Source organism: Canis lupus, chromosome 10 (assembly GCF_011100685.1).
Source record: "Canis lupus familiaris isolate Mischka breed German Shepherd chromosome 10, alternate assembly UU_Cfam_GSD_1.0, whole genome shotgun sequence".
Lineage (NCBI taxonomy): Eukaryota > Metazoa > Chordata > Mammalia > Carnivora > Canidae > Canis > Canis lupus.
The window spans coordinates 52475696-52496727 of NC_049231.1; the positions used below are offsets into that span (position 1 = coordinate 52475696).

Genomic DNA, 21032 nt, shown 5'->3' on the forward strand with positions numbered 1-21032 from the left:
GTCCTTAAATCCACAGACAAAGGGCAGTGGGGTTATTGGGTATGAAGGGTCCAAAATAAAACCATTTGATTCAGAACTCTCTTTGTTTGATACAGGGTAGTATTATAGAGAGGATTCTACATAATTGGATTTCAATATTCATTTCCATAAAGGCACTGAGTAAGCTAATTTCTTTTTCAACCTCATCTGTATTCTTTAGTTCCATACTTCTGCATATATATGTAAATGCACATATAATGTTAATCTTCTCCTCTTTACCATTATTGCTACTAAAAATGAAGCCAGTGATAAAGGCAACTGTGTTTGCATGTATTTTCTCTAATCCCTTTGCGTTAAAAGCAAAGCAGAAACATCAAATCCCTAGCACTTAAGTTTTGTGGGTCTTCAAACTATAACACTATCTCCTCCTTACTACCTTTCCCTACCCCACAAATGTGTTACCTAACATTGTGGGCCATATCACTGTGCCATTTCTGGACTTTGGAATGTGGAAATCTTGGCATTTATTGATCTTATGACAAAGACTATCAATGAAGTGTAATCTCAAGGTTTATCATTTAGAGTCCACCTGAAAGTACATCCTCCTTTCAGTACACGGTGTCCTAATCAATCAGGCAAGACTCCGTAAACCCCACTTCTAATGCTAACAGTAGGCTGTGATTTTCCAAAGTGCTACTATTTTTTTTTTCTTTTTGATCTTTAAAATTAGAGAGGAGAGAGGTTGGTAAACTCTTTATTTGCAAACGTCAGGTAAGAACAATGGCACAAGATTTCATTTACAATTTTATATTTTTAATTGGAAGGAATAAATCAATACTTTTGAGCATCTTTTATACCACATATTGTGTTTGCCTTAAAAGTATGGTCTCTTGATTAAATATATCCAGCTTAGAATGTTGACTTACCAATGTAATATAGGCTTATCTATATCAATGATTTCCTATGAGCATCAAATCATCTGAAGTCCTTAATAAAAGAATGGCTATAGGAAATAACAGTACTCATTTATAGCAGACATTAGTAAGTCAAAATGCATATTGTAATAACTAAAAACTACTAAGAATGGCAGAACAATGTATGGCTTATTAGCCAACAAGAGGCACAACACTTGAAAATCCTTAAAAATTAAAGTGCCTAGAACTGGTAGCATAAATACAAATCAAATAGTCATGGATTGATTTAAATCCTTAAGTCAGTAATTTTATTAAGTGTAAAATAGTAATAGTCGAATATACAAACCTCAAACTAGATTTGAAAACTTGTTTCAAAAACCCTCTTTGTTTGGATTACTTTAGAAGCAGACATTGTGCCAAGGAATCAAGTGTAAGTAGCCTATTAACAAGGATAGGAGAAGATGTGATATAGGGAAGGCAAGGCAGTATATCAAGAGGACGCTGTCAAGTCAGCTGCCAGAGGGCCATGATTGGTGCTTAAAACAGTGAGGAAATCCTAGAAAGTACTGCAAAGTGCACAACCCTGCCAAAGTTCAAGCAAACTGAGGTACTCATCCTTCCATACCTGTCAGTCATAAGTTAAGGGGTGCCTCTGGGGAATGTTAATTCCCAGGTATTTCTGGACACTTTTGCCTATGGGCAAAGTGGGTGCTGCAGCCTGAGGGCAGTCCTCAAAATTGATTTAAGTGTTGGATGTTGATAAGCTGGTATGCACAGGAATGGATATGTAAGTGGTCCAAGGGAATGGAGGGAACATAGACAATATCTGCTCCAAGAGACAGGTCTTAACTCTAAGGATACAAAATGACTGAAAGCAAAAAGGTTGAAAACCATCTGTCAATAATAGAAATAAAGCTGGTGTAGCTACATTGTCATATTAATATATCAATAGAACTTAAGGCAAAACTACCAGAGGAAAAAAGACTACTTCATAATGATACAAGTTTCAGTCGACTGAAGGTATAATGATTCTAAGTTTGTAGGCCTCCAGTCTCATAGCTTCACAATATATTAAGTAAATTAGAACAGAAAAAAAATACACAAACCGTAGACAGATTTTAACAAACATCTTTTAGTAACTGATAGAACTATTACAGAATATTTGAACAATCCAATTAATAAATTTAATGTAACTGACACATGTAACCTGACATCAAATAGGTACATAGTTTACAGTCATTTCAAATGGAATTTTTTTTTTTTTTTTACATGGCTAGGCCTTAAAGAAAGTTTCAGCAAATTTTAAAGGATTTAAATCTCAGTATATTCTCTGAACATCACAGAATTGACCTCAAAACTAATAACACAACCTTCAACGTTTGAAATATGATATTCTTTTAAAAATTGTTAGGTCAAAAAAGAAATCACAATGAAAATTAGAACATTTTGACTAACTGGTCAAAACATAATAGGACATAGGAAACCTATGAGTTACAGTTAAACTCCTTTATGAGTAGAGCTTATAGCTTTAAAAGAATACATTAAAAATGAATAAGTGCTAAAAATCAATGATCAAAGACATTATATAAATATAGAAAAGGAATAGCTAATGAAACCTAAAGGAAATAAAGGCTAGAAATAGAATACAGGGGGGAAGCAATCAAGATGACCAGCAAAGGCATTTCCAAAGGCTCACTTGAAGTTGGTGGTCATGAACATGAAGTAAAATTAGTTGGAGTTGATGTTTATTTTTCATTAAATTAAAATTCAAACGTAGGTAGTGAGTGGATGAGGAATTGCCTTTGCCTAGTATTTTTCCTTTTCCAAAAGCAAAGAACTGAAAAAGAGGGACAAGAAGGGAGATGGTATATAAAAGGAAGCTATAATTCAGAGATGACACAGGTAAGGAAGCATAAAAAGAAATGGGGAGAAGGTGAAAAAGAACATAATATTCATGGATTGAAGACAGCAGTATGTAAGTGGAGGGGCTTGAAACTGAGTCATGAATGGGAACGGAGAAGTTTTTACCAATATCATTCTTTGTGTCAAGACTTTGGGAAAGTAGTCACAAGGAAAGGGTTTGATGGAGGTGGAAGTCTTGGTTGGAAGAATAGTACACTTAGAATTGTGAAGAGTTCAGATTTCATAAGGAAATCATCCCTTCCATATTCACTGTAACTTCAGCCATGAATTGTACAAGTTAAAAATCCCAAACAACAGATATGCTTTACATTTACTCCCCTGAAAAATTACTTCAACTTCTTTAGATACCCTAAAAGGTTTCATACAACATATCCACGGCTTGTTTCAAATGTGTATTAGTGGTGCCCCCTTCAAATGGTCTTTTCTGATATTTTCTATTGATTACAGGGTTCCTTTTCCTCCTCTTTTCAGCCTCTCAATGTCTCCTTTTCCATATCCAGAAGTCCAAGACCATGTTTACCTTCATTTAATACTAAAAAAAAAAAAAAAAAAAAAAAAAAAAAAAAAAAAAGATTATGACTTAAATATAATCTGTTATGTATTGCCACCACAATACGCTAAATTGAAAAATGGTAAATTGGAAAAAAAAAACTTATTGTTTTTCTTTGTGTACTGCCAAAGGATATTCATGGATTTATTCACTCATCCATACACTATTTACTGAGCTCTTTTTATAATGCTGGGTCCTTTTCTAGATAATAAGGAATAACAGTGAATAAAATAGGCCATGCCCATATAATGATTTTAATTAGAACAGACATGATAAAAATAAAAGTCAGAGGAGTGGAAAGTAAATGCAGAATAAATGGATAGATGGAAGAGTCAGTGGTATTCTTTTAGATAAAGAGTCAGAAATGTCCTCACTGAAGGGGCAATTCCGTAATTGGGACCAAAATAAAATGAGGTAGCAAGTTACATAGATGAGGGAGAGCTCAGAGTCAGAGAAGCGTTTTCCCCAAAATGCAAAGGTAGGAGACAGGAATATGGCTTATTGTGTGAGGTATGGAAAGGAAGTTAGTATGGCTGGTACAATGAGCTCAGGGATGAATGGTGGGAATAAGAGAATAAATTGGAGTCTGGATAAATGAATCCTTTACATGGCCCCCAAGTTCAGGATTTGTATTTTATTCTGAGAGAGCTTGGAAGGTTTTGGACAATTTGGAGCTGAGGAGTTACTTGACTAGAATTGCCTTTTTAAAGAACTGTTCTGGCTTATTTGACGAGATTAGTTTGTGGGGGATAAAAGTTAAAAGAGATCGACCAGCTAGAATGTTATCACAAGAGTTCAGCTGAGATAGTATCTCAATATCAATGGCGGTATGAAGAGTAATTAGATCCTAGTTATATTTCAAAGAAGAAACAGGCTCATTTTGCCACTGAACTGCATTGGAACTGTGAGAGAGAAAGAAATTTTAAGAAAAGGAAAGGAGTTATAGATGATTCTTACACTTTGATCTTGACCTACTGAGTAAACGGAACTTTTTATTCAAATGGAGACAATTCTGAGAAAAGCAGAATCATAAACAAGATTTCAGTCTTTTGGGGGATGAATTTCAGACTTCACTTATAAATCCAAGTATAGAGACTGAAGAAGTCTGAATTTCATGGGCAAGATCAGGGCTAAAGATGGTTTTAAAAACTGGACTTGATCAACACAATGAAAAGAGAAAGGGTAAAAATTTGAAAATTGGTCCATGGGTATCTGTGATACTGTGAAGTTATCATGATAAGGGCACAAGTGGAGAAAAAAATATTATTGTCCTGAAGGCTAAATGAAGTATTCTGGAAGGAGTGATCAACCATGCCCTTTGCTATAATGAGATCAAGTAAGAATTAAGAATAAATCAATAGGGATTTCCAGGAAGATGGCAGAGTGGGAGGATCCCAGGCTCCCTTCATCCAATCATTACACCTAGTTAATCCCACATCAGAGTACATAATAAAGAAAACAACCCCAAGACTGACAGGATAGACTTTCCACAGCTAAATGTAGAGAAGAGATCACAATAAAGAGGGGATGGAGGGAGGAGACACAGTCAGGAACCAAAGCAACACACAGGATTGTCTATGGGAGGGAGGGATACTGCAGGCATGGAGAGAGAACAGAAGTAGACCCCACATCAGTCACCAGGGACCTGGCAGTGGCAAGACAAATTTCCTAAACATCTCCCTTTGAAACCAAGAGGGGCCTAAATTTGTGAGTTCTTAAAATCAGTGAGGCTTAACACTTAGAACTTTAAGAATCCTTGGCCTCGATCTGGGAGAGGCAGGAGGGAGAGGAAACTGAGTCCTCACTCTTAAAGAGAAAACACACAAAAAAGCCCCACTAAGTACAGCTTAGAAAGAGTAGAGCATTCCCCCGACCCCTCCCCATTACTTAGTTGATTAATCAGCTGCCTTTGGCTCAGGTCATGATCTTGGAGTCCTGGAATTGAGCCCCAGGTCAGACTATCTACTCAGCAGGGAGTCTTTCAAATAGTGAAAGGGAATCAGTGAGGGTGACAAAACATGAGAGACACCTAACTCTGGGAAATGAACAAGGGGTAGTGGAAGGGGAGGTGGGTGGGGGGTTGGGGTGACTGGGTGGTGGGCACTGAGGGGGGGCACTTGGCGGGATGAGCGCTGGGTGTTATGCTAAATGTTGGCAAATTGAACTCCAATAAAATAATAATAATAATAATAAATAGTGAAAGGGATTAAAGGGAAAAGGAGAGAAAATGAGTGGGAAATATCAGAGAGGGTGTCAGAAAATGAGAGACTCCTAACTCTGGGAAACAAACAAGAGGTAGTGGAGGGGGAGGTGGGTGGGGAGATGGGGTGACTGGGTGATGGGCAGTGAGGGAGGCACTTGATGGGTTGAGCACTGGGTGTTATGCTGTATGTTGGCAAATCAAATTCCAATAAAAAATATACAAAAAGTTAAAAAAAAATAAAATGGTCCCAACAAGCCTGACAATGTACAAGACACCCCAACAGAGGCCAAAACACTCTTAAGTGATTCCTGCCCCAGGGAGAAGGGAAGAGAACCCCATGTACCAGTCCCAGGGCAACCCAGCAGTGAATCCTATCCATCAGATAGGACTGTAACCCCACCCACCAACTAAGCTTCCCCCAAGACAAAACAAGCAAAATGCCCAGCAGTTTGGCATTACTGCATCTCTGGCAAATGCCTGGTCTGACTTAACTCAGGTTGAAGGCAGCCCCAGACTGGCCCACTAACAAAGGGACCATACCCTGCCCACAACAGACAAAGAAAACATTGCAGATGCCTGGACTGAAAGCAAATGCAGTTGACTCATAAAAGTTGAGTGTACTCAGTATACATAGGAGATATCCCTAAAGTGCCAGCCTCTGAACAAGGGACCTTATGTTGACGGGCACTATAGGAATTCTTCATAAGGCCATTACTTTCAAGAGCAGGAGACCTAGGTGACTTTCCTAACAGGTAAGAACAGACACAAAGAGACAAAATGAGAAGACAGAAGACTATGTCTCAAATTAAACAACAGGACAAAAATCACAACAAAAGAGCTAAACAAAATGGAGATAAAGAATAAAAAAATTAAAGAAGTGTCATAAGGATACTCACTGGACTTAAGAGTGGCAGGTCTCAGTAAGAATCTCAACAAAAAGAACGAAAAAGAACCAGAGATGAAGAAATTAAAAATATACTAGATAAATTGACTAGAGGAAACTGAATAGCAGATCAGTGAGCTGGAAGACAGAGAAAGCAAAGCAATCAAACTGAACAGGTGAGAGATAAACAAGTATTGCATAATGAGAATAGACTTCTTAAACTCAGCAACACCATCAAGCATAGTAACATTCACATTAAAGAGATCTCAAAAGAAAAGTGAGAAAAGGAGGCACAAAATATATTTGGAGAAGTAATAGCTGAAAACATCCCAAATCTAGAAAGGAAACAAATCTATCCAGGATGCACAGAGAGCCCTCAAAAAAAAAAAAAATCACCCCAAGACACAAATTAAAATTACAAAAAGTAATAATAAAGACAAAAAATTTTTTAAAGCAGCAAGAGAAAACAGTTACATACAAGGGAAACACCAAAAGGCTATCAGCAGCTGTTTCGGCAGAAACTTTCCAGTACAGAAGACAATGGCATAATATATTCAAAGTGTTGAAAGGTAAAACCCTGCAGCCAAGAATAATCTATTCAGCAAAGGTATCATTCAGAACAGAAAGAAAATTAAAAATTAAAGAGTTTCCCTAACACAACTTAAAGGAAATCATGATTATTAAACCAGCCCTACAGGACTCTGAGTCAAAAGGAAATACAAGATGGAGTAAGAAAAGTAGGAAGCACAAGAGCATTTCATCCTAAAACAGAATAGACATTCTTTTCAAGTACACATGAAAAATTCTCTAGAATAAATCATTTATTAGGCCATAAGACAAGTCTCAACAAATTAAAAAAGGTCAAAGTCCTACCACGCATCTTTTCCAACCACATGTTGTGAAACTAGAAATCAACTACAGGAGAAAATCTGGAAGAAGTATAAATATATTTAGGTTAAATTACGTGCTACCCAACAATGAGTGGGTCAACTAAGAAATGACAGAAGAAATTGAAAAACACAGGAAACAAATGAAAATGAAAACACAATGGTCCAAAATCTTTGGGATGCAGCAAACGCTATTCTAAGATGGAAGTTTATAGCAATACAAACCTATCTCAAGAAGAAAAATCTCAACTTAAAATTACACCTAAAGGAGATAGAAAAAGAACAAACAACCCCAAACCAGAAGAAATAATGAACATTAAGAGCAGAAATAAATGAAATAAAAACTAAAACAGGGGCACATGGGTGGTTCAGTTGGTTAAGTATCTGCCTCTTGATTTTGGCTCAACTCATGATCTCAGGGTTCTGGGATTGAGCCCCATGTCAGGCTCCATGCTCAGCAGAGTCTGCTTCAGGATTCTTTCTTCCTCTGCCCCCTCCCCCAACTCTCTCAAAAAATAAATAAATCTTAAAAAAACTAAAACAGTTAAAATAAAAATCAAACGGATCAAGGGAACCAGGAGCTGGTTCTTTAAATAGATCAACAAAATTGATAAACCTTTAGCCAAACACATCAAAGGAAAAGTAGGGGAGCAGGGACTCAAAGTCAGAAATCAGAGGAAAAACAACTGATGCCACAGAAATAGGAAAGATTCTAAGAGATTATGGAAAATTTTATGTCAACAGATTGGACAACCTACAATTGGATAAATTCCTAGAAACATATACCAAAGTTACACCAAAAATGAATCAGGAAAAAATAGAAAATTTGAACAGACCAACGACCAGCAATGAAATTTTATCAGTAATCAACTCCCAACCAAAAAAAAGCTGAATACCAGAGAGCTTCGTAGGAAAATTCCATGAAGCATTTAAAGAAGAGTTTAATACCTATTCTCAAACTATTCCAAAAAAAAAAAAAAAATACAGGAGAAAGGAAAGTTTCTAAATTCATTCCATGAAACCAGCATTACTCTGACAGCAAAACCAGATAATGACACTATAAAAGAACTACAAGCCAACATCTCTGAAGAACTTATCTATGGATATTTAAAATCCTCAAGAAAGTAACAATAAGCCAAATCCAACAATACATTTAAAAATCTCACTTACCACAATCAAGTGGGATACAAGGTGGCTCAATATTCACAAATCAGTGTGATGTATTACATTAGTGAGAGAAAGAATAAGAGGATTGGTATGAGTAGGAGAAAGGATATAGGACTATTTCAATACACACAGAAAATCGTGTGACAGAGTACAACATCAATTCATGATAAGAACTTTCAATGAGTTAGGTTGATAGGGAACATACCTCAACACAATAAGGCCATCTAAGAAAAACCCACAGCTAACGTTATCTTTAATGGGGGAAAACCTGAGAACTTTTCCTCTAAGGTCAGGATAAAGACAAGGATGTCCACTCTCACTACTTTTATTTGACATACTACTCGAAGTTCTAGCCACAGCAGTCAAACAAAAAAATAAGTACATAAAAGGAATCCACATCAGTAAGGAGAAATTAAGACTTCACCATTTGCAGATGACATGACACTCTACATACAGAAAACCCTAAGGGTACACTGATGTGAGCACTGAAAAATATAGAGTTGTGGAATCACTATTTTGTACACCTGAAACTAGTAACACTGTATGTTAACTCTACTGAAATTAAAGAATAAATTAAAAATAAATAATGAAAGAGTAACTCAATAGAATTGGCAATGTCAAGTTCATTGGTGATAATATCGGGAAAATATTTAGTAAGTGCTTGGAAATACTTGATTAGACTTAACTTCAATAGAAATAAAATAGAGATGGGTACAAATCTTTCAAGGACATTTTCTCCAAAGTGGAGGGAAAAAAAAATGGGATGGCAGCTGTATAAAGACATGGAACCAAAATAATGTTTTTTCAATTAGAGACATTGAGACATATTTGTATACTGAGGAGAATGATCACATATGGCAGGAAAAAAAAATCCTTTCTTCAGGGAGAAGAGGAATAATTGTAAGAGGAATGTTCTTGAATGGGTCAGAGAAAAGGTCATTCACTTCACAAAATGGAGAGCTGGACCTTCACTATAGGAGCAGGGAAAGGAAGCCATTCTAACTGGAGCAAGGCAAGCCTTCTGGGCTCAGATGGAGGTAGAGAGATTTCATGCTAGACCTGTGTGGGCATCCCCTCATTAATGGTCTTTCACTAATGAAATAGGAAAGCAAGGACATCAGCTCAGAATGGAGACAGACTGAAGAGCCTGGAAGGAAAGACGGTAAGAAATAGTTGTCTCAAAGAGGGTGAACAGACCTGGGAAACAGATTTTCAAAGAACCCTGAGGACCCACTTAAGGTTGTCATCATGGATTTAAAATGAATTCACCAAAATGGGTATTTGTTTTTCTCCAGCCATATTATAGGTAGTAAATATGTGAGAAGTTCAGTCATCAGCATTGAGGCCTTTTTGAGTTGGCAGGACTGAAGGGAGAAAAGGGAAGCAAAGCTGAGAGTGAGGACTGAGTGGTCTACTGAAACACACGGTCAAGAAAAAACATGAGGAAATCAGTCACTGGAGGAGTTATTGTGTTAGTGCCAATGCATCGGTGGTCCCATTGGACCAACAGAATGAAGGGACGAGTTGCAGAAGTGGTGGTCTGACTGTATCATGTTTGGAAATTGAGATTATAAAAAGGTAGTTATTATTAATGACGATCTTTGGTCTGATCATAGAAATGGGCAGCTGATACGGGGTAGAAAACAAGATAATTGGAGGCAACAAAACCCAGGAGGGGGGTGGGAGGGATCATTATGTGGATACTGGAATGATTGATTTAAAAAGGGTGGTGCTGGAGGACGGTTAAGCAGGTACTGAAATCTTGAATGAAGGGCACAGGAGCACTTCCCCAAAGGATAGATGCCTGCAGCAAGGAAGGACAGTATAGGGGTTGACTATATGCGTCTCAGGGGAACTGGCACATGAGAGAAGGGGGAGGAAAAGTGACCGGATAGGAGCAGTGAAGAGCAAAGAGGATATCCACTCAGCCTCTAGGACCACTGGCACATGGGGTGAGAGAAAATAGAACCACTCTTTGAGAAAACTCCAAGACAAGCAGTGCCTTCAAAGGAGAGCTAAATTTTACGAACATCAATTGAACCTGAACACAAAAGATGGATGATATCGATGACAGAGCCTGGCTATCAACAATTTTCAGTGTCAAACTTGGATGCGTGGTCATGTCAGAGCAGGGACTGGACAAAGCAATATGGAGTTCTAAGTCCAGCTAATGCAGGATGAACTTGCATCTTATGCTGTTAAGTTCAGCATGGTAAAAAGGACTGAAGGGCATGATGGCCTTAGGCTGGATTTTTTCTTAGAGGGAGGAAGACAACCAATTTAGTTATATACTAACTCACTGGGTCGGTGGTTTTAGGCACTTTGACCAAGACTGGGTAGAGTTGTCTAGGACAGAGCGGTTGTCTTGCCAGGAGTAAACCTGCATAGGGAGGGATGATTTCAAAGAGTTTTCTCCTTTAATATCTCTTTGACATAACTATTTTCCTGTGACCAATATGACCTCAGCTCATTAAATTTTAAAATTAATATACATCCTAACAATAAGTGTTCTAAATGAAATGACCATAGAGAACATTGAATGCTTTCCAAATTCCAAATTGAAGAAAAACATAATACCTCAGTTTCTAATTCCAGTTTGGCCAAAGTAGTAATAGAGGAAACATGGTGAAGGAATCTATCTTTCCTTGGTTTTCTAAGATAGTGACAATTTCTAAGGAAACTCCTTTAATTTGGCCTCAAAATTAAAGTGAAAATCACTTGACATCTCTAAAGCATCTTAGACGTTTTTAACTCATGTTCTACCTTTGCCTTTTTTCTTTATTTTTACTACTTCTTCTTTGATGAGGACAATGATTGATATTTTTTGACTTTGAAACTTTATCTTAAAGCCTACTCTAGTGCTTTTCTGGCTGCTGTTTCAAAGGCTGGAGATTTAAATTAAGGATCCTAATCAATTAAAAACATCTGATACCAGGGGAAAAATTTTATTATATACACACATTATATATATATATATATTTAAAATTTTATTATATACACACATATATATAATATATATTATAATATATATATATATTTAAAAGTCATCAAGAACTAAAGAATTAAGAACCAGGAAATGGATTATTAAAAGACTTTGAACAACTACACCTTTAAGTTCATTTTGGAGGTCCACTCCCACTTAAAGCACTTCCAGTCATTTTGATCTTGATGTTCTCCAGAAATAGGATGCTTACCCACAGAGCAGCATAGCTATAAGCTTTCACTGAGGACGAACCACTAAGTACACAGATTTTCATTAGGTTATTTCCATGGTAAAAAGTAATCCTTCTCAAAGTTTAGGAAATTTTTTTTTCCCCTGTTATTCCTTTTGGTTTTGGAGGAAAATATATTGGTCTTTTCAATGGGTTTGGTCTCTTGCTATCCCTTAAAAAGAGTGGGTCCGATAGGTTTCCCCCTCACTACTTCCATGATTGTAGAAATAGTTTATGTGCTTTGCATAAAATTTAAAACATAGAAAAATTAAGTACACATATTAGAATTAATTTACTTCACATTTATTGATGTTCCTGGGATCAAGAACAGAATCCCACATTTTTGATGAACTGCATATATAAGGTCTTCTCCTGCTTTCTAGATCTTAACCTGGTATTTATTAATATGCTGCATAAATCATCTTATTTGTCTCAATTCATTACCAGCTATTACTTCAGGCCCCTGGTTAATTTTTATATTATCTAGAGCCCTTCACTAGCCTTTTTATTCATTTGTTTACATTATTTTCTTTTTTCCAACTCTCAACCCTGTTTCTATCACAACAGTTTATCTTTCAGTTTATCTCTAAATTCCATGTACTCATTTGCATGTGTACAAGAAATACAGCATTGATTTATGTTTAGTTTACTTCTTGTATTTACTTACGGTATATCTATCTCATCCTGTTTCTTACTCTCTTGCACGTAACAGTATCTTTTGGGGACCTTTCCATTTTGGTACAAATAGATCTAGTAAATATTTTTCCTACATCAGTAAGAAAAAATCCATCTTAGGTATCTATCTCATTTTACTTCCCCCCTTCCCTGGAATGACTTCCAGGTTGGCTTCAACTTTGGTGATAAATGTAGGTTTCCTTATACACCTCTGTGAGGTTTTTCCTGAAGCACTAATACCCAAGAGTGGAATTGCAGGATTCCAGGGACTATACATAGTTTCACTAAGTACTGCCAAATAAGTACTCTCCAAAGCAACTATACCAATTATATTCATATCAGCTCTGACAGCATGTTAATATTAGTAATTATTTATAACGGCATTGCAATCACATATTACTTTCATTATTTAAATGGAAAGACATTCATTTTGATAGCAAAGCTTTGGAAGTTTTTTATATGAATTTGGGCCTGAATATAAAAAGAATTCTTGGCTTTTATTTTCCTCATTCACCATCTGTAGACCAGACTTCCCTTTTTTGCTAGACTCCATCCTTAATAGTTAAGTTCCAACTCCTGTTAATTTCTGCCTTTTAAGTTTATGAAATGCACTTTCTTTGTGGTTAATTATTAAGGTAGAGTTACTATTTTGATTATGGTCATTAGCATAAATATATATATATATATGCTATGCTAAATTCCCCACTGGGTAAGATTGAGGGAAATACAGTCATGTGTATGAGTTTCTTGGTGGCTTTAATCATGACAGAAGCCTTTGCTTTACAGGAACTAAGTATCTATCTTTGCAATTTATGACTATGAGCCAATCCTACGAAGGATCCCAATTTTTCCTTCTTCAGAAATTAACATTAACATTGCTAAAAATCTAAGATTTCTAGTTTGTTAAGATACCATTTATCCCCAAATGCTTGTATTCTCTGGGCAATTGTTTTACCTTTTTAGAAGCATGTGTATCAAAATTGCCATTCTGAGAAAATGTACTTCCATTTGAGGTTAAAAATAGTCATTTTGCATGACAGTATCAAACACTATCCCTTTAATTTTAATTAATAATTTGGGGTTAAGATTCTATAATCCCTAATTTAAATACTAAAGTGAGAGCTGAAAAAAATGAGCCAAACTTAAAAGTGAATAAAAAGCCAATTTGGAGACTCAAATACTGTTCAACTAATTCCTTCGAGGGGTAGCTTTTTACTCCAAAATTACCACCACATATTAGGTAATAAAAGTCTTTAAGAATGATTACAAACTCAGTCATTTCAATTCATTTATGATACAGTTCTTGACATTAGCACAATTTGTTACAAGATTTGAGATAAAAGCATTACTAAGTTTTAATTAATATCAAAAATATTAGAAATTTTAGGCATCTAAAAACCCTCATGCTATCATTTTACCTGGGCTCAGAGTGAGGGGATGGTCAGGATGCTTTAGAAGAGAAGAAAGTAACAGGAGAATCTACAATGCCCTACAGAGAACAGGTAATAAAAAAATGTTAGTTCAATCAGAAGGCCTCTATAGCTCATTTAAATATATGGGCGTCAGCGGGGAGGAATTGTTTATTATAATGGAACAAGGTTATGGCCAGCATTTACAGTGTTAATGTAAGGATGAGAGGGGAGTTTTGGGTCTTGTTTATTCTTTTAAGGCTGCACTCTTCAGTATACAAAAATCCATCCCTCGGGAGAAGGATACAAGGTATTTGTGGCTTTCTGGAGTCTAGACAAAAAATTTTTCCAAGAGAAGAAAGTGGTTGTATCTTGCGATAATTTAAAACCTCTAATTTGTAACTCTTGGTGTCAGAGATGCAAAGGCAAGAAATTAGTATAACATCTTTCAAACACATGGCAAAAACAAATACAAATGCACACAGGGGGCCATTCCCACACTACAAGCCAACTAAGATGTATTCAGGGAGGAGCCTGGAGGAAAACAAATTGCAACAGAGCATTACAAAGAATAAACAGAAGCAGCTGACCAAAAAACCTAAAAAAAGGAAAATTAATACACTAACAAATTTGAGTTAGAGAGCAACTACTTTTAAAAGGTTATAAAATAAGTGGTTTTTAAGTGATTTGCCCTGAAAGAGGGGTTGAAATGAGGCAAATTTGAAAATTAAAGGTAACCTGTAAAAACACATGAGAGAGCAACTGAAGTTTAAAATGCATTGGAGGAAATCAGTAACAGATTAACGCAACAGATGAAGAGCTAGTTTGTAAACCAGAGCTAGATTTGAAAAAAGACAAACAGAATAGAGCAAAAAAGAGGAAGACATTTTAAAATGTTTAAGAGAAATATTAATAAATGGATGTTGAGATGGAAGAAACAGAATGAGAAAATAGTCTGAGATTTTCCAGAGAAAAAGAAAAACAGAAGGAGGCAAAAACAATATGTGAATGATTAATAATAATCCCAACAAAATGCCTACTACTCCAAGTGCTCAGAAAAAGCTAATTCCCTATCTCTCTTCCCCATATTTTCTTGCTTTAGTCATTGAAAACAAACTAAATTAAAATTAAAGATTTTTATACCTGTGTCCATTGACTGGTTTCATAGCTTATGCCCATGATTTTATATGTTATTTGGTCATTTTTATAAGGATGCTACCAAACCGCTTTATTACTTCCATTTATTCAAAGAGGAGATTAAAATTCAGAAGATAAATATTGCTATGAAATCACATGACTGGGATTCAAATGTAATACACTTAACCCCAAAGAATTTTTACTTCTCACTTGCAATTTTTTATTAATTACCATATTAAATGACAAGTTTACTTCATCAAGTAATGCTCATGGAGTAAGGATTTTTATATAATATAATGCAAAACTCTAGTGGAAGTAGAAATATGGAATAAAAAAGCATGGGCATGTATAGGACATGTTGAGTTTTAAAATCCTTTAAGGTTACTGTACAATTGTTAATTGGAAAAATTAATTTTCTGGCTATTTTATAAGAAACAATTCATCCTGAACCAATTTTTTTCCTTTTCTTTATTTCAGAGTTCTAATGCTCTATAAACAGAGTTTCTAATGGATTTGCTGGCAGCCCCTTAAGCCACTCAGTGAATGCTATAATAGACAATTGGTATTTTGGCTTGCTTTAATCACTTATGAAAATTTCTGCTGTGTTTGCCCAGTGTTGCAATATCTGCTTCCCAACTCAAAACAAAAAGCTTACGGGCAAACTTCTATATGCTGAGCCCTCTAGCTCTGCTGTGTGTCCTTTCCATTCATTCATCTATGCCCTCACCACTACACAACCATGTGTAAAGCATTCTATTTATTCCTGAGGATTTAGAATGGATACAAAACAACAACAACAACAACAACAAAAAACAGGTTTTGACTTCATGGAGCTTACCATTGGAGGAGGGGAGGGGGGACACAAATAATGAAATAAGAAAACTGTAAATTTTGATTAAGTGCTAGGAAAAAATAAAGTGCTGAGTTTATTTAGGGTTGACCTATTTTTTGTTAAAATATTTAAGAGGTCTTCTTAAATACAAATCCTAAATACATGAAGCCCATATCTCCTAATTCTTTCCATATCAGCAGATATTACTGTGCTAGCCCTGATGATGTCTTAACTCATTATAAAAGATGGAAAAAGCTTCATCACATGGCTATCAAATACTTCTAAGCAGCATTAAATATCGCTATATCAGAATCAAGCAATTTGGCAGTAGTCAACACATCTAGGTTTAATTTTCTCTCTCTTCCCTTGCTCTGTTTATCATCCTTACCATTCCCTTATTGTACTTCCTCCCAAATTATTTTTGTTCTACTCCTCCACTAACTCTCTTACTCTGTTATCTTTTGGGACCCACCTCATTGCTGAGTATAGATGACAAATGCTCCTTCCTGTCTCCAGGTCTTGGTCATACTTTCCCTCCCACCTCCAAGGCTCCTCTCCATTCAGCCAGTCCTCTTTTTCAGAGGTATATTTAACCCAGCAAAACATGGAAAAGCAGAACTCACAATTCATCCATCCATCCATGCATTCCTTTATTCGATCTACCTTTTAAGACCAAGCAATGTGCTAAATTCTAAGAAAATGACTACAAAGAAAGTGAAAGCAGTATACTATGAAAATAATCTGTAAGAGTTAATGAGAAACATTCAAAAAAGTACTCAGTGAATTCAAAACAAGAACAAATTCTACAGGTCTCAAGTGACTTCTAGAAAAAAGTTAGTATTTACAAACACTTGTAAAAACATTACACATATTCCTAAGAAATATGATGTACTTAATAAAATCATTGTAAAGCATATACACAGGTAGTAATAAAAATATGGCACTTCCTATGTACTCAAACATACTTACATTTTACCTCAAAGCAGTAAAATTTTATCAATTTAATACCTGTCCATTGTTCATAAAATATATTTTGTTAAAACTAGTATTGCTTTAAAAAATGAAATCTGTTAACATGATAGAAAACATATCACATTTGTGTTAAATGTTTTCTGATTATTTCTTTCAACAGTGTGCACATGTGTATACCCGGTTGCAATGTAAAATTATTTTGTGTGTGTGGGGGGCATTATCAGTTGAGTTTAAAGCGACCATATTAAAGGCTACTTATGAAGTCAACCTAATTGAGGTTAGATGAACTTTACACAGCAGTAACTGATGAGTCTGCCAATTAACCCTTGTGCATATTAGCTTTTTGATTTATATAAATGATTCTAGACCCTATTCTATGCCCAGTTTAAGAACTATTAACACACAGTTTCTTAACTCGGATTAAGAGAATATTATCTGCTGACTTCAAGTTTCACTTTAAGAATGGTTGGTTGTTGCTGGTGCATTGTAGGAAGATTGTACAAAAGGTCCTCGACTAGAAACTTTGTGTTTGCTAGTTAATTAGCTAGAAGTAAATTTTAGTTTTTCCATAAAGGCAGGACATCCCTCTTTCTGCCATATATGTAGTGCCAATATTATCTTTATAATCTAGGTCATTTACTTTAGATCTCAATTCAAAGTTTATGTACGAATATCTAAGCCAGTAAAGTTTCATTGTACATACATGGAGACAATGTTCAATACCCAACACAAAAATCATGTGGCTGCGTGATACAGAATTCCCATAATATAGAAGACACAGCAGGCAAGTGATAAATGTTGATTTTTGACCGATAAGTCAGACAGCAAAGACACCTATACATTCCATTTCATTTTCATATTTACATCATTCCCACCAGCGAGATTGTCTCTGGTATCATTATGCATCCAAAACACCAATGCCATCTGTGGACTAGCAGAATAGGTTTCAAATTTTTAACTGGTTTAATACCCAAAGTTATATAAAACTGCACTTCAGTACTCTGACAAAATACTGCCCTAAAACTAAAAACAAATAATATGTAATCAAGATGTTCAACAAGTTTCACAAATAACCTCCCTGACTAGGATCCTTTTAAGCCAGATGATTAACTTTCTCTAACACCCAGAGAAAATGTTGAGTACGAGTGGCAAAATGTCCTCTATGCTTTTCCGTGGTCAAGAAACCATTTCCTCTGCTACTCTATTATATGAAATTAAAAGAAATGGATATAAAAACCCTAATTGGAGAGGAATATGACTGACCCACTTTATGTAGAAGCTGCTTACCATGCAGCTTTAGAGCAGACTGGAATAGACATAATATTGAATAGTTAATCATGAGGAATATTTTATGTTAAGGATAAAGGCAGAACTTCTTTATTTCCTGGGGGGGGTGAGGGGACATGCAAAAATGCCATTTTCTGACATAGAACATTTTATTTAGGCAAAAATTTATGTTTCTTATTTGCTGCAGAGTAATCCTTTTTAGTTTATGAGCTATTCTTAAAAGACTTTTTAATAGTGCAATTTCACAGATGTTAATTGAACTTACAGTGATCGTTATGCAATGTATTCAAATATCTAATCATTGCGTTGTACATCTGAAATTAACATGTTAGGTCCATTACACCTCAATAAATTTTTTAAATTGTAATTTTGAGTCTCTTAAAATGACAGGGATTTGATAAAAGGATAAAAAGGGTTAAGAACATTAAAGTTTTGAGAGATGGCAGGGATGAGCAATAAGACCGGTTTCATCATACAACTGTATTTCACGAACGTGAACTTCTGTATTGGGTCCATATGGCATGCTTGTGGAGCAGGTGAAGTTGAGAATCAGAAAGGAATATCCCAATGAAAGTAGCTGCTTTTAAATCTTGCCTGGTTCATGTTGTTCTCTGCTTCCTATTCTATCATCTGCAATCAGAATTTTAAAAGGTATGAAAAATTAAGGGTAGGGAAGGCCAAGGTCAAAGACTATTAGGCACAACACTGCAATCTGCATCTGTCTTATATAGGGGACGTTTCCTGGGTTACTCTTCTGGTTAAGAAGAAAGGGCCTACAGGCTACTTTGGTCATAACAATATCTGGCCTTAAATGACCTCCTTTCTAGATTTTAAGGAGTGACAAGTTACTTTCCTTAGCATGATTTTTACACGTGTGCTGGGGTAAGAAATGAAGCCCAGCCTCCCTAACTGAAGAAAAGCACCATTTGGAATATAAACATAATGCTAAGAAAGATCAAAGGCTGTCAGTGGTCTTGCTCTGGCTGTGTGCCACACTCTCAGTGGCATTCAGAGGTAGTTGTAGGCAGACAGAATGTGCTCTCTCAGAATCTGGATTTGTGGCCAGTTATCGCCATTCCAGCAAAGACTCTGCCATTCTATCTTTCTTGAAATACTGCTGACAGCTTTGATAAAGTCTTTTCACTTGAGACTAAGCTTTATGCCCAAGAGGGAAACAATTACTAGTAGGATATGGTCACGTGGGTGCTAATAATTATATGCAAACTACCTAGAAGAATAGCCTATATTCTTTAAAAGGCTGGTCTCTGAGATCAGTTATTTTGAAATCAAAGTTCTTTCATTATTTTTAGATTCCACATGAAAGACAAAGGGGCAGAAGTGTATTTGGGGAATATATAGTATTCTAAAACTTCCCTCCAAATCGTTTCATTGTTATTTTAATGTATGTACAAAGCCTTTGCAAGCTTCCCAATAACTTTCATCCTGTAGCCTCCATGATGAAGAAAAGCCACGGAGAATCTATTTAATACCTTGTGAGATGATGAAATTGTTCCCACCTCACAGTTAAGAAGATGAGGATCAGAGAGTGGAGGTAACTCGCTTAAGGACCCAGGGGTAGTAAGTGACTGTGCTAAGGGTGGGTTCCTAGAGCATGGATCCTGACACAGAATGCTCTGCTTACCAATCATTACACCTTTAACAAATCACTTTTTTCTAAATATCAGGTTTCTTTCTCAGAAAATGAAGATATGAGAATTAATGTGGCTCCAGCCACAAACTTGGCAAAGAGTTTCTATTCCTATATTCATTTTTAAAACAGCTAACAAAATATTGATTTTAACAGACAATATTGACAGCACTGAAGAATAGCAGAATATGTCAACCCTAAATATGCAACTTTGGCACAAGGATTATTTTGAACTAAAGGCAATTAACAAAACATCAGGTACAAGAAGCATTCTCTGGGATGCCTGGATGGCTCAGTCAGTTAAGTGGCTGCCTTCAGCCCAGGTCAAGATCCTGGGGGTTCTGAGATTGAGCCCCACCTCCATGCTCAGTGGGGAGTCTGCTTCTCTCCCCACTCCCCATGCTCTTCCTCTAATAAATTAAATCTTAAAAAAAGGGGGCTCTCTGATCATCCCCTTTTCCTCCCTGAAGACAGGAGGAGCTAAAACCTTCATATAAATGTCCTTTCTAAAAGGGGAAGAAAGTAACACTTACAATCAAGAACAGGAAGTTGAAGCTGAGAAAATTCTATACAAATAACCTTGTTAAAATAAGTCTTTTTCTTTATCCTGGCCATTTATTTTTGGTTATTTTTCCACTATTGCCCCTCTGTTCAACCTCTAGTAGTATTTGGATTCTGCTGTTTCATTGAGTCTTCATTTCTTTTAAGGATTCCTATGCATGTACAACTTAGACTAAATAAGCGTGCATTTCCCCTGTTAACTTATTTGTCAATTTAATACTCCGTCCCAGCCAAAACTCTTAAGAGGGTAGGGGTAAAATTTTGCCTTTGCTACAACATCTATCTATTTCGTAGCATACCATGCTGTTGCACATGGTTTGGGAAACACTGCATGCTTCCCTGAGAGCTGTGGTTTTCTGTACAGGTGTCATCTTGTCAACATGTGAACCCTTCAAAGACAGGTAGGAGATGTTACTTTGCTCTCTATCATTTGGCCTTCAAAAAAGTGCACATGGAATAGTTTAATGCTTTTTGGTTAAATGGATGAAACTAAAAGGTAGAGTAACAGACAACAGGCTTTATAAATCCTAGAGAAACTTCACATTCCCTATTATAGTTCTGCAAATAGCCATCATTTATCTCCTCCATTGTGGTGTGTGCTTATTCAGTACTTCAAGCAGTGACCTTTTCCATGATGCAAAATAGGAAGATTAAAGACTTGAAAATATTATGTAACTCATTACTTTTAAGTTATTTTAGTGTGTCTGTAATAATTTACATCTTGATTATGTGCTTTTTTACATTTCTAAATACTCAAATATACATATTCTTCAATTTACCCTTAAAATAATCC

At 35.9% G+C, this 21032-nt stretch overlaps 1 long non-coding RNA gene across 1 annotated transcript in view; it reads right to left on the reverse strand.

The window, feature by feature from the left end:
* Nucleotides 1-828: 828 nt before the first annotated feature.
* LOC119873776 overlaps nt 829-21032 on the reverse strand; it is a 33391-nt gene continuing 13187 nt past the window's right edge. Inside the window, exons 2-3 of the long non-coding RNA XR_005365228.1 lie at nt 13812-13882; nt 829-3348 (exon numbers count right to left, since the gene is read on the reverse strand). This is a non-coding gene — a long non-coding RNA (uncharacterized LOC119873776). The remainder of the gene's footprint in view (nt 3349-13811; nt 13883-21032) is intronic.